The sequence below is a fragment of the Schistocerca americana genome, chromosome 8 (genome assembly GCF_021461395.2).
Source record: "Schistocerca americana isolate TAMUIC-IGC-003095 chromosome 8, iqSchAmer2.1, whole genome shotgun sequence".
NCBI classification, from domain to species: Eukaryota; Metazoa; Arthropoda; class Insecta; order Orthoptera; family Acrididae; genus Schistocerca; species Schistocerca americana.
Window position 1 is genome coordinate 483464850 of NC_060126.1, and position 15738 is coordinate 483480587.

Here is a 15738-nt window from a genome sequence, read left to right on the forward strand (position 1 = left end):
TTACCAAATGAGACAGTACTACTTCTCCACATAATCAGAACCAATATTAATACACTTGTCCCAACGATGAACTAGTTTCTGTATTTTTGATGCGAAGAAGTCTTAGTCTTGTTGTTTGAGTCACTTTCCCACAAACTGGGAAAGGCGAGCTAGTATGTTTCCATTCTACGCTTTGTCTTTCGGACTCTGGTTCAAAGTGGTCAATTCAACTTTCATCAGACGTTAAAATCTTGTCCAGGAAAGGGTCACCTTCCCTTCCATAGTGCTCCTTCAAGTCTGTACACAGTCTGAAGCTTGTTTCCTTGTGTTGTTGCGTAAACTCTTCCGATACCTACCTTGCACTTGTTTTTCTGTATTTAAGCTTGTTACAGATAACGTTATGAATTGTCTCAACATTTACTTCAACTGTTTTTGCTATATGTCCAACTGTAATACTTCGGTCTTCACGAATTATGTTGTCATTCCGGCTTTCAAGCGAAGAAGTTGACACTTCAGCTGATCGACCAGGACTTTCCTTATCAATCATTGAGGTTCAGCTATATCTGAACTGTTCTACCCACTTATAAAAATTTCCGCCGTTTGTTGTTCAACTAATGTGCCAACTTCAAGCGAACACACCATCATTAAATGCAATATTGAGGTTGTAGACAAAGCAATTTTTACCTGTCAGCTGTTCTCAGCTCATCCCAGCGAGGCCAACCTAAAATCATTAAAGTACTAAACTCTGCGTAGAAACTGCTTCATTTGTACTTCAGTATGTCCCTTAAATTGTTGAACGTCCTTCGTGTGTGGGCAAAACCGGTTGCGATTAGCAATGTATTCCGTAATCTGTATTACAAAAACTACCCCAGTTACAGGTTGCCGAACTAATAGTTTCCAAGGGTCGCAAAAACTTGTTTTTCAGTATTTCACATAATTATTGGCCGAATTTGAAATTTTGAAAATTCTATCCCAATCTACTCACGGATAGGTATAATCTTACATTAACGCTTTAACATAATAAGCCAAGTATTAAAGTTAGAAACTCTGTGTATATGCGTTGAGGCATCGCAACCCACAGCGCACAAACGACCCAAACTATACTGAGGTGACAAAAGTTATGAGACAGCGATATGAACAGTGGCGGCTCTTGAGCATAGATTATGGTGTTCACTAATTTTTAGATTCAGATAAATATGAGAGTGTCAAATTTGCTGTGTAACAGGTACCGGTATGCTTATCAACAAGTTTATACAATTACAGCCACTGCCAACAATAATAATAGCAGTAATAATAATAATAATAATAATATGTATGACTTATGTGACGAAAGAAAGAACTGTTTTTTGTAGGATTTTGTTGTTTTGTGCATAATTAAGTACAGTTTAGGACAATAACGAAATAATTTGTAAGCTTTCGCAACTCTCAGTCCCGCATTTTTGTGTGAGTGGGAGTTTTCGTTCTTTCCCATTTTTTCTGACAGATGTACAAGATTCCTAACAGATGTATTAATTCACGAATTTATTGCCTCCACACACGAACTTGTGCTAACTGTACAGGTCCTTGTTAAATGTTCGCTTGTAGTCACTCTTATTTGATTTCGTAATCGAAGGATCTGTTCTCGGAGGGCCTAGTTCCTTTGCACTTAACTTTGCCTGATTAGTTATTTTTATGTTTCCAGGATGAGATTTTCACTCTGCAGCGGAGTCTGCGCTGAAATGAAACTTCCTGGCAGATTAAAGCTGTATGCCAGACTGAGACCCGAAATCGGGAACTTCGCCTTTCGCAGGCACGTGATCTACCTACTGGGCTACCCAAGCACGACTCACGACCCATCCTCACAGTTTTCCTATTCTGTCAGCATTTAAAACAGATTCAACATTATTCATGTTTACACTGCACACAAAAGCCAATTCTCGCTCAGTGAGTAACCAACTCCAAACACAACGTGCCGTTTGTGGAAGTGATTAAACTCAAGAAGTAATGTCTACCAACATGGTCGCTTGACTATACAAATGAGGCGCTGAGATTCATAAGGACCTAAAGCACACCGCCGTCGATCCTAAATTTAAGTAAATATCAGAGAAACCAGTGATACAGCTTTTTGTGAATTTTCATGTATACAATGTGGGCCTAATGCACAGGTAAACCTGACTCACCATAAGATCAACGGATATCGGAAATATGAATAAATACTACAATCTCACAATCGCCGGTGATGTGCTATAGGCTCTTATGATTCTCAGAGCCTCAAATGGATTACTGTTTGATAAAATTCGTAACTTAATGTACTATAACTTCAGAAATCCAAGAAAAAGGTTAAAAGTCAGTACAGCTTTAACATACACTGTCTTCCGAACTGCCGGCCACGGTGGCCGAGCGGTTCTAGGCGCTTCAGTCCGGAACCGCGCGACTGCTACGCTCGCAGGTTCGAATCCTGCCTCGGGCATGGATGTGTGTGATGTCCTTAGGTTAGTTAGGTTTAAGTAGTTCTAAGATCTAGGGGACTTATGACCTCAGCTGTCCCATAGTGCTCAGAGCCATTTGAACCAATCTTCCGTACTAATTTTACCGGCCGGCCGCTGTGGCCGTGCGGTTCTAGGCGCTTCAGTCTGGAACCGCGTGGCCGCTACGGTCGCAGGTTCGAATCCTGCCTTGGGCATGGATGTGTGTGATGTCCTTAGGTTAGGTTTAAGTAGTTCTAAGTTCTAGGGGACTGATGACCACAGATGTTAAGTCCCATAGTGCTCAGAGCCATTTTGTATTTTACCGTATAGTGAGTGAATTAGCGCGTATGAGGAGTGCGTTATCACCTGGCAAGATTTATTCCGAGCGAACGGGGATAAAAGTCTTCTGCCGTACCTGGTGGTACTAACATAAACTTTTAGTTGAATGGCAAGGACTGGCTGTGTGCATCTTGAACCGTCCACATTGTTTATCAAATCCGTATGCATCTGGCCCGTAAGGCAATTACGTCACGCGAGTTGCGAATGCGCAAAAGCTCCTTAAAAGGTACACAAATGAAAGTGTGCTCGCGACCCTCAGTCTAGGAGTCTAAAGGAGCAGCAGCGTGGTAGATTTAAGTGCCATTTCTTTCAGACTGCAGCATGTATGTTACGTTTAACAGCATTCAAAGAAAAATAACCAATACATTCGTAAGACGTCGAAAGTTAGTGTGTTCGCCTGTTCATGCGTTCTTACACAGCTGAAATGGCTCAAATGGCTCTGAGCACTATGGGACTTAACATCTGTGGTCATCAGTAGCATAGAACTTAGAACTACTTAAACCTAACAAACCTAAGGACAACACACGCACATCCATGCCCGAGGCAGGATTCGAACCTGCGACCGTAGCAGTCGCGCGGCTCCAGACTGAAGCCCCTAGAACCGCTCCGCCACACTGGCTGGTGTTACGCAGCTGACGCCACTGGACATGAACATATATACAGGGTTAATACAAATGATTGAAGCGATTTCACAGCTCTACAATAACTTTATTATTTGAGATATTTTCACAATGTTTTGCACACACATACAAAAACTCAAAAAATTTTTTTAGGCATTCACAAATGTTCGATATGTGCCCCTTTAGTGATTCGGCAGACATCAAACCGATAATCAAGTTCCTCCCACACTCGGCGCAGCATGTCCGCATCAATGAGTTCGAAAGCATCGTTGATGCGAGCTCGCAGTTCTGGCACGTTTCTTGGTAGAGGAGGTTTAAACACTGAATCTTTCACATAACCCCACAGAAAGAAGCCATGTCCCCGTCAATGAGTTCGAAAGCATCGTTGATGCGAGCTCGCAGTTCTGGCACGTTTCTTGGTAGAGGAGGTTTAAACACTGAATCTTTCACATAACCCCACAGAAAGAAATCGCATGGGGTTAAGTCGGGAGAGCGTGGAGGCCATGACATGAATTGTTGATCATGATCTCCACCACGACCGATCCATCGGTTTTCCAATCTCCTGTTTAAGAAATGCTTCTGCTCTAGCCTTTTCCGTAAGGTTTTCCAAACCGTCGGCTGTGGTACGTTTAGCTCCCTGCTTGCTTTATTCGTCGACTTCCGCGGGCTACGCGTGAAACTTGCCCGCACGCGTTCAACCGTTTCTTCGCTCACTGCAGGCCGACCCGTTGATTTCCCCTTACAGAGGCATCCAGCACACCATCGCCGAATGGAGTTAGCAGTTGTTGGATCTTTGTTGATTTTCGTCCTGAAGTGTCGTTGCACTGTTATGACTGACTGATGTGAGTGCATTTCAAGCACGACATACGCTTTCTCGGCTCCTGTCGCCATTTTGTCTCACTGCGCTCTCGAGCGCTCTGGCGGCTGAAACCTGAAGTGCGGCTTCAGCCGAACAAAACTTTATGAGTTTTTCTGCGTATCTGTAGTGTGTCGTGGCCATATGTCAATGAATGGAGCTACAGTGAATTTATGAAATCGCTTCAATCATTTGTAATAGCCCTGTAGAAATGGCGGTATTATCGCGTACACGAAGTATTAAAGGGCAGTGCATTGGCGGAGCTATCATTTGTACTCGGGTGACTGATGTGAAAACATTTCCGATATGATTACGGCCGCACGGCGGGAATTAACGGACTCTGAACGCGGAATGGTAGTTGGAGTTAGACCCTCGGGAGACTCCATTTAAAAAATCGCTATAGGAATTCAATATTCCGAGATCAACAGTGTCAAGAACGTACCGAGAATACCAAATTTCAGGCGTTACCTCCCACCACGAACAACGCAGTGGCCGACAGCCTACACTAAAGAGCCGAGAGCAGAGGTGTTTACGTAGATTTGCCTGTGCTAATTGACATGTAACAACGCGTGAAATTGCCGCAGAAATGGATGAGGGTCATACAGCGATCGTAGTGCGGCAAATTTGGTGTTAATGGGCTGTGGCAGCAGGTAACTGACGCGGGTTCCTTTACTAATAGCTCGACGTCGCCTGCAGCGCGTCTCTTGGGCTCGCGACCATATCGGTTGGACCCTAGACAACTGGGAAACCGTGGCCTGGTAATCGAAGTCCCGATTTCCCTTGGTGATAGCTGATGATGGGGATCGAGTGTGGCGAAGGCCCCACGAAGCCATATACCCAAATTGCCAACAAGGCACTGTGCAAGCCGGTGGTGGCTCCATAACGATGTGGGTTGTGTTTATATGGAATGGTTCAAATGGCTATGAGCACTATGGGACTTAACATCTGAGGTCTTTAGTCCCCTAGAACTTAGAACTACCTAAACCTAACTAACCTAAGGACAGCACGCATATCCATGTTACATGGAATCGACTGGATCATCTGGTCAAACTGACCAGACCACTAACAGTTTCACCTGTCCCCGTTGATAATATATCAACGCCCGTCAGCAGCTGAAGGTATTAATATATAATTCTAATTTCGTTCTAGACGGCTGCAGGTCATCAATGGTGTCTGACACCATATCCATATAAGTATATAGTTCTGGCAATACCGGCCATGACCTTCTTCTGTGCTGATACACACATATTACCCGAACTCTTACGGTACTTGGTAAGAATGTCTCCCACGAGTAATGAGGGTGTTGGGTAGGGACACAATATGGTGATGGACATATAAGGTGAGAATGTGGGTCTCGCGGGAGGCGTGCGCGAGATAGTCCCTGCAGTCGCACTATTCTCCGTGCCCTCGGTGGCTCAGATGGATAGAGCGCCTGCCGTGTAAGCAGGAAATCCCGGTCGGGGCACACATTTTCACCTGTCCCCGTCGATATATATCAACGCCCGTCAGCAGCTAAAGGTATTAATATATACTTCTAATTTCGTTCTAGACGGCTACAGGTCATCAATGATGTCTGTTCTTTCGAACATATTCGAAAGAACAGACACCATATCCTTTGTTTTCTTTCTTTCGCTTACGCCAGGGTCCCACAACGATCGCAGAGTCGGCGTGGTTACAACGGATTTGGCAATGTTAGTGTTAGGGATGGCTGGATGCCCTTCCTGCCGACACCCTGTACCCCCCAGGACAGAATCAATGTACCCCAACTGTCTGCTTCTAGCGTAATTCTTGAAATAGTGCGGACATGTTTCAAATGTCTGCGACGCGTGTAACTGAGGCGGAACGTGGGGACCAGCCCGGTATTCACCTAGCGGGATGTGGAAAACCGCCTAAAAACCACATCCACGCTGGCCAGCACACCGGCCCTCGTCGTCAATCCGCTGGGCGGATTCGATCCGGGGCTGGCGCACCTACCCAAGTCCAGAAAGCAGTGCGTTAGCGCTCCTCTTTTATTTTTTTTTTTTTAAATCTCATTTTGTTCTATATTGTTCGTTGACTCTGTTCGTAGCGGACTTCCGATGACACTCGTTCAGGTTGTTTGCTGATCCGTTCACTCAGTTCTTTAGGTGCAGAGGGTAGCTAAACCCTCTGACCGAACACGCTGAGCTACCGTGCCGGCATTTTTCTTTTTTTTCTTTTTTTTTCTTTTTTTTCCCGACTACCAAAAATTATGCGCCCGAGTTACTCATATTTGGAGTAATCGCGGGGGTCAGCTCGACCGAAGTGCAATGGAAGAGCCTCACCCAGGAGGAACTGCCTTCATGATCACGGTATCCCCTACACCAAGTAAGTATGCGCTCTCGGCTACCCTGGCGAGTAACAGACACCATATCAATATAAGTATATAGTTCTGGCAATACCGGCCATGACCTTCTTCTTCTGTGCAGATGCACACATATTACCCGAACTCTTACGGCACTTGGTAAGAATGTCTCCCACGAGTAATGAGTGTGTTGGGTAGACACACTACGAATATAGTGGACATATAAGGTGAGAATGTGGGTCTCGCGGGAGGCGTGCGCGACATGGTCCCTGCAGTCGCACTCTTCTCCATGCCCTCGGTGGCTCAGATGGATAGAGCGCCTGCCGTGTAAGCAGGAAATCCCGGTTCGAGTCCCGGTCGGGGCACACATTTTCACCTGTCCCCGTTGATATATATCAACGCCCTTCAGCAGCTAAAGGTATTAATATATAATTCTATTTAGTTCTAGACGGCTGCAGGTCATCAATGGTGTCTGTTCTTTCGGACATGTCCGAAAGAACAAACACCATATCCATATAATTATATTGACTGGAAGTGGTTATCTTCGGCTACTTGGAGATCATTTGCTGGTATTCGTCGGTTTTATGTTCCCAATCAACGATGGAGTTTCTATGGATGACAGTGCGCGATGTCACCAGGCCATATTTTTAAGAACATTCTGGACGATTCGAGCGAATGACATGGGGCACAACTAGAAGTCAATTAGTGCACAAACTCCTGCACCGGCAGCACTTTCGCAGTTGTAAACGGCTACGGAGGCAGCGTGGCTCAATATTTCAGCAGGTGATTTCATCCACTTGTTCACACCATGCCACGTCTACTTCTAACAAACTTTAGACTTAATTTCAAATATTTTCTAAATTTTCTCTCTCACGTGCATCGCACTAAATTAACTCATTTGTAAGGTAATCAGACGACTGAAGCTGTTTTGTAGGCCTAAATAGGAGTTCCATTCTTTAAACAATCTAGGATGAGGGTTTCTGCTTGTGTCTGAAACAAACGGAAGTATAGTCTACCTTTAAGCTGCTGTTTCGCATCGGAGAATAAACTCCTCCTCAGTATTCCCTGCGGCGGCCCGTCGCCTGAAGGATGTTCAAATCAGTCGCCTGGTCACACCCATCACACCGGCGTGGCATCTGCAATGGCGGCAGAGGCCATAAGTGTCCTGAGGATGCTGCAGCACTTGGTCAGCTTTGTGCAGTCCGGTTCCAAAGCGCCCCACGTCGCTATGGTAACACCATTGTTGTAGTTCATGGACGTAGCCTTCCGCGGCCGGCGTCAATCTCATTTAAAAAACTTCAGCGTCTACTGCCAGCTCCTCATATAAAATACTTAAAATGTTGAAAAACCCAATCGAAGTTTCGGTCGTGTGGCAGCGGTCTTCATCAGGCGTTCAGTTTAGCTTCTGGCTGGGCTCTTCAATGTATATCCTTCCTAAGAGTATCATAATGCAATCGACTTGAAGTTTCTTACTGTTTGTGGTCCTTAAAACAACAATGGCCGGTGTTATCAGCCCCAATACGCCGAATCGAGTGTGACTGTAGTTCGGCAGCCTCAACGGTCACTCAGCTGTAATTGGGAGCAATTGTCTACTTTTGTTCAAAGAATTGTTATTTTCATTACTATTCCTTATTTCGCTGCCTGACAAAAAATGAAGCACTTGGAAGACATGGTCGCCTGTCAGTCTACCTTCGAATACTGCACACCATCAGCCGGAAATAAACAAGTAGAGCTGCAATTATCTGTGTCAGATTGAACGGCCACCGGATCGCATGACTGTTGCGCGTGTTTAATGTCGTCAACAAGCCTGGAAGGGAATAAAGGAACATGAAGAGCGTCAGATCTTGAGTGATCACTGTGAAGTAGCCGGAGACGCTGGGTATTCGTTTTATCAGCAACTGACAGAGTTTCAAAGGCGTCATTAGTTAGTATCCACCTGGTAGCTTCCATCCTTATTGCCTAAGGGCCCCGTAATTAATCACTTTTTACTGTGAACACGAGCATCCAGTGTTTGCTGTACAACTGACATTCAGTACATGCTGGACTCTTGGTAAGAGCCACAGTACATACACTTTGTGATCAAAAGTAACTGGACATCGCCAAAAACATACATTTTTCATATTAGGTATATTGTGCAGCCACGTACTGCCAGGTACTCCACATCAGCGACTTCAGTAGTCATTAGACATCGTGAGAGAGCAGAATGGGCCGCTCCGCAGAACTCACGGACTTGGAATCTGGTCAGGTGATTGGGTGTCACTTGTGTCATACGTCTGTATGAGAGATTTCCACGCTCCTAAACATCCCTAGGTCCACTGTTTCCGATGTGATAGTGATGTGGAAACGTGAAGGGACACGCACAGCACAAAAGCGTACAGGCTGACCTCGTCTGTTGACTGACAGAGACCCCCGACAGTTGAAGAGGGTCGTAATGTGTAATAGGCAGACATCTATCCAGACCATCACACAGGAATTCCAAACTGCATCAGGATCCACTGTAAGTACTATGATAGTTAAGCGGGAAGTGAGAAAACTTGGAGTCCATGGTCGAGCAGCTGCTCATAAGTCACATATGATGCAGGTAAATATCAAACGACGCCTCGCTTGGTGTAACGAGCGTAAAAATTGGGCGATTTAACAGTGGGAAAACCTTGTGTGGAGTGACGAATCACTGTACACATTGTGGCGATCCGATGGCAGGGTGTGGGTATGGCGAAAGTCCGGTGAACGTCATCTCCCAGCGTGTGTAGTGTCAACAGTAAACTTCTGAGGTGGTGGTGCTATGGTGTGGTCGTGTTTCTCATGGAGGGAGATTGCAGCCCTTGTTGTTTTGCGTGGCACTATCACAGTACAGGCCTACATTGATATCTTAAGTACCTTCTGGCTTCCCACTGTTGAACAGGAATCCGGGGATGGCAATTACATATTTCAATACGATCGAGCACTTGTTCATAATTCACGGCCCATGAGCGGAGTGGTTACACGCCAATAACGTTCCCGTAATGGACTGGCCTGCACAGAGTTCTGACCTGACTCCTATAGAACACCTTTGGGATGTTTTGGAGCGCCGACTTCGTACCAGGCCTCACAGATCGACATCGATGCCTTTCCTAACTGCAGCACTCCGTGAAGAATGGACTGCCATTTGCCACAAAACCTTCCAGCACCTGATTGAACGAATGCCTGCGAGATTGGAAGCTGTCATCAAGGCTAATGGCGGGCCAACACCATACTCAATTCCAGCATTAGCGCTGGGGGTCACCACGAACTTTTCATTTTCAGCCATGTTTCCGGATACTTTTGATCACATAGTGTATATGCGCGTATATATATATATATATATATATATATATATATATATATATATATAATTGGCGATCTTTCCTTGAGTGAAACGAAGTGTAAACGTGAGATTAATAATCATGCAAATCACCAGCCAGTTATCATACCACAAAAATGTTTTCTCTCTTACTTACTAAACATCGGGTGTATACAACCGAAGATAAATATTTCAACGGCACACAAGTCAGGAGATTTTCACATTTTTACCGCTTTATAATGGCCTAAGGTTTAAATCTAGATCGTGTAATAAAGCACATGTTACAGTGAAATAGCGGTTATATCTTTCCGTAACTATATTCACTGAAGCGCCAAAGGAACTGATATAGGCATGAGATACAGAGATATGTAAACAGGTAGTATACGGCGCTACGTTCGACAACGTCTATATAAGACAAAAATGGTTCAAATGGCTCTGAGCACTGTGGGACTTAACATCTGAGGTCGTCAGTCCCCTAGAACTTAGAGCTACTTAAACCTAACTAACCTAAGGACATCACACACGTCTGTTCCCGAGGCAGGATTCGAACCCGCGACTAAAGCGCCTAGAACCGCTCTGACAAACCGGCCGGCTTCTATCTAACACAACAAGTGTCTGGCGCAGTTGTTAGATCGGTTACTGCGGCATCAATGGCAGGTTAACGAGATTTAAGTGAGTTCGAACGTGGTGTTACAGTCGGCGCACAGTCTAACCGTCTCCGAGGTAGTGATGAACTGGGGATTTTCCCGTACGACTGACCCTGAACATAAACAAATCTAACATATTGCGCATACATAGGAAAAGAAATCCACTACAGTACAGCTACACTATTAACGACAAACAACTGCAGACAGCGTCTGCCGTAAAATATCTAGGCGTAACTCTCCAGAGCGACCATAAGTGGGATGACCACATAAAACATATAGTGGGAAAAGCAGATACCAGACTCAGATTCATCGGAAGAAATAGAAATGAAAATCATCCAAGAAAGAATTGGTTTATAAGTCACTTGTTCGTCTGATTTTTGAGTATTGTTCATCTATCTGGGACCCTATCAGGTAGGACTGACAGAGGGAATAGAAATGATCCAACGAAGAGCGGCGCGTTTCGTCTCGGGATCGTTTAGCTGGCGAGAGAGCGTTACGGAGATGCTAAACAAACTCCTCTGGCAGACGTTACAAGAGGCGTCATGCAGCACGGTGAGATTTACTATTGAAATTTCGTGACAGCACTTTTCAGGAGTCGGACAACATATTACTTACCCCCACATACATCTCGCGTATTGACCACGAGAAGAAAATTCGAGAAATTAGAGGCAACACAGAGGCTCACCGACAATCATTCTTTCCACGCACTATTCGAGAGTGGAACAGGGTTGGAGGGATCGTACAGTGGTACCGAAAGTACCCTCCGTCTCACACTATTACGTGGCTTGCGGAGTTTGATGTAGACGTAGATGAGACCATTTCACAAGTGTACTGTAAATATCAGAAATCCGGTAAAACATCAAACCTTCGAAATCGCTGCAACCGCAAAAAGGTCCTGCAAGAGCGGGACAAACGACGACTGAAGGGAATCGTTCAACGTGACAAGAGGAGCAACCGTTCCGCAAACTGCTGAAGGTTTCAGTGCTGGGCCATCAACAAGCGCCAGCATGCGTACCATTCAACGAAACATCATCGATGTGGGCTTTCGGAGCCGGAGGCCCACTCGTGTACCCTTGATGACTGCACGACACAAAGCTTTACGCCTCGCCTGGACCCGACAATACCGACATTGGACTGTTGATGAGTGGAAACATGTTGCTTGGTCAGACGAGTCTCGTTTCAAATTGTATCGAGAGGATGCACGTATATGGGTACGGAGGCAACTTCGTGAATCCGTGGATCCTGCATGTCAGCAGGGGACTGTTCAAGCTGGTGGTGTCTGTATAATCATGTGGGGCATGTGCAGTTGGAGTGATATGGGACCCCTGATACGTCTAGATATGATTCTGACATGTGACACGTACGTAAGCATCCTGTTTGATCACATCTACAGCTACATCATACTCCTCAAGCCACCTAATGGTGTGTTGGGGAGGGTACTTTCGGTACCACTGTCTTATCCCTACATCCCTGTTCCACTTGCGAATAGCGCATGGGTAGAATGACTGTCGGTGAGCCTCTGTATTGGCTCTAATTTCTCGAATTCTCCTCGTGATCAATACGCGAAATGTATGTGGGGGGGAAGTAATATGTTGTCCGACTCCTCCTGAAAAGTGCTGTCCTGAAATTTCAGCAGTTAAATATCTCCGTGATGTACGACGCCTCTCTTGTAACGTCTGCCAGTGGAGTTTGTTCAGCATCTCCGTAACGCTCTCTCGCCAGTTAAACGATCCCGTGGCGAAACGCGCCGCTCTTTGTTGGATCTTCTCTATCTCCTCTATCAGTCCTACTTGATAGGGATCCCAGATAGATAAAAGTAGTCAAGAATCGGGCGAACAAGCTCCTTATAAACCAATTCTTTCATGGATGAGTTACATTTCCTGAAGATTCTTCCGATGAATCTGAGTCTGGTATCTGCGTTTCCCACTATTTGTTTTATATGGTCTTTCCACTTAAGGTCGCTCTGGATAGTTATGCCTAGATATTTTACGGCAGACGCTGTCTCCAGCTGTTTGTCATCAATAGTGTGGCCGCACAGTAGTGGATTTCTTTTCCTATGTATGCGCAATTTGTTACACTTACTTACGTTCAGGGTCAACTGCCAGAGTCTGCACCATTCATCAATCCTCCTTAGGCCGTTCTGGAAATTTTTACTATCTTCTGGCGTTGCTACTTTGGTATAACAACTGTATCATCTGCGAATAGCCTTAAAGAGCATCGGACGCTTTCTACTAGATCATTTCTGTATATTGTAAACAGCAACGGTCCTATCACACTTCCCTGTGGTACTCCGGATATTACCTTTACATTTGTCGATTTAGTTCCGTTAAGAGCGACGTGTTGAGTTGTATCTGCAAGAAAGTCTTGAATCCAGTCGCATGTCTGCTCCGATACGCCGTAAGGTCGTATTTTTTTTCATTAAACGGCAATGCGAGACGGTAACAAATGCTTTACTGAAGCCAAGGAACACGGCATCAACCTGAGCGCCGTTGTCCATTGCGCTGTGGATGTCACTGGAGGAACAGCGCCAGCTGATTTTCGCAGGATCTCTGTTTGCGGAATCTATGTTGATTTATTAGAGGAGATGTTCATTTTCCAAGGACGTCATAATTCTTGAGCGTAAAGCATTTTCCATAATTCTACAACAGACTGACGTCAACGATATAGGTCTGTAATTGTGTGGATCTGTCTCACTGCCTTTCTTAAAAACGGGAATGACCTGTGCTTTTTTCCAGTCTTAGGTACCTTCCGTTGCCCAAGCGATCTACTATAAGTTACTGCTAGAAGGGGAGCAAGTTCTTTCGCATAACCGAATTCAGTATTTCGGCCTTCTCTTTGTTATCTTCCGTTTCGGTGCCGGTGTGGTTGCTGAGAGAATAAATACATGATTTTGACCCACTTGCTGATTTTACAGACGACCAAAATCTCTTAGGGTTTTTACTCAGGTCGGCTGACAAGATCTTACTTTCAAAATCATTTAACGCTTCTCTCATTGCTCTCCTTACGCTCATTTTCGCTTCGTTCAGCTTTTGTTTGTCAGCTAGGTTTTTACTCCTCTTCAATCTGAGATGAAGTGCTCTTTGTTTACGTGGCGCTTTTCTAACACGGCCATTAAACCACGGTGGATCTTTCCCCTTCCCTTAAAACCTTACTCGGAACGTACTTGTCTAGGGAATATTGAACGATGCCTTTGAATTTTTTCCATTTCTTCTCCACATCTTCGTCCTCATCACTGAATATTTGATGCTGACTGATGAGATATTTTGAAATTTGTATCCCGTCACCCTTGCTGAGCAAATATATCTTCCTAACTTTGTTAACATTCCTTGTAGGACCCGTCATCATAGATGCTGTCACAGCCTTGTGATCACTGATGCTTTCCTCTAAGTTAACTGATTCCATAAGTTCAGGTCTGTTTGTTGCCAGGAGGTCTAAGACGTTACCCTCAAGAGCCGCATCTCTAACTGTCTGCTCAAGGTAGTTTTCGGACAAGACATCCAGAACAATGCCACAAGGATATTCACAAGACTTAGCCGCATCCAACAACAAAAACTACGATTAATATTCTAACCACTAGTCAACACAGTAAAATACACATGAACAGTTCACTTCTTTGTAGAAGCACGTGTACAAAAACAAAGATTAAATTAATTTACAGTTTATCACACAAGTGCTGCTTCTGCTCTGCTCCGTGTCCTCCCGGCTCGGCGGCTGCCTCTACACCTACGCTCATTCATGTCCATTGTACATTCTAACTGACTTGGGCAATTCCAGCAGTACGATGGGACACCCCACACGTCCAGAATTACTACAGAGCGGCCCCAGAAATATGGTTCTTATTAGAACGCTTCCGATGGCCACCAGCCTCCCCAGACATGAACATTGTTGAGCATATCAGGGATGCCTTGCTACTTGAGGTTCAGAAGAGATCTTCACCACCTCGGCGGATTTATGGACAGCCCTGCAGGATTCATGGTGTCAGTTGCCCCCAGCGCTGCTTGAGATATTAGTCGAGTCCATGCCACGTCGTGTTGCGGCACTTCTGTGGCCTCGCGGGGGACCTACACATTAGGCAGGAGTACCAGTTCTTTGGCTATTCAGTGTTTATTTGTTCATTCGTGTACGTTGTGTATTAAAGAAGGAAGGTGGAGTAACGATCATACTTGTTAATCTGTTGCTATCATCAGCACGGGCATGGATGTGGACGTTTTGCAAGTTGCAGACATCTTGATGAGCTATCATGATTGGGTACAATTTAACTAATAACCATCACTAACAAGCCACCCTCATTTTGATTTAGTCTGATTTTCTAAGAAATTTCCGGCCATTGTCTGGATGGATCCTTCAACAAAGGCAATCTCGCATTCTCTTCTACTACCTTGTCTTATTGGAGATATTTTCGCCTCTCTACTGATCTCATTACAGACGCTAATTTGTATTTCTAATTGAAACTTACTGTGAATTGAAAGGTGTGTGGCCGGCCGAAGTGGCCGTGCGGTTAAAGGCGCTGCAGTCTGGAACCGCAAGACCGCTACAGTCGCAGGTTCGAATCCTGCCTCGGGCATGGATGTTTGTGATGTCCTTAGGTTAGCTAGTTCTAAGTTCTAGGGGACTAATGACCTCAGCAGTTGAGTCCCATAGTGCTCAGAGCCATTTTTCTGAAAGGTGTGTGCCGGAACGGGACCTAAGAACGGGACGTTGGCTTCTACATCTACATCTACGTGACTATTCTGCAAATCACATTTAAGTGCTTGGCAGAGGGTTCATCGAACCACAATCATACTATCTCTCTACCATACCACTCCCGAACAGCGCGCTGGAAAAACGAACACCTAAACCTTTCTGTTCGAGGTCTGGTTTCTCTTATTTTATTTTGATGATCATTCCTACCTATGTAGGTTGGGCTCAACAAAATATTTTCGCATTCGGAAGAGACAGTTGGTGACTGAAATTTCGTAAATAGATCTCGCCGCGACGAAAAAGTCTTTCCTTTAATGACTTCCATCCCAACTCCCGTATCATATCTGCCACACTCTCTTCCCTATTACGTGATAATACAAAACGAGCTGCCCTTTTTTGCACCCTTTCGATGTCCTCCGTCAATCCCACCTGGTAAGGATCCCACACCGCGCAGCAATATTCGCACAGAGGACGAAAGAGTGTAGTGTAAGCTGTCTCTTTAGTGGACTTGCATCTTCTAAGTGTCCT

General features: G+C 45.1%; 1 protein-coding gene and 1 pseudogene across 1 annotated transcript in view; one reads left to right on the top strand and one right to left on the bottom strand.

The window, feature by feature from the left end:
- Positions 1-15738, top strand: part of LOC124545931 (glucose dehydrogenase [FAD, quinone]-like) — a 522628-nt gene that overhangs the window by 327631 nt on the left and 179259 nt on the right. The gene's annotated exons all lie outside the window — the stretch shown is intronic.
- Positions 6416-6595, bottom strand: LOC124546242 (annotated as a pseudogene).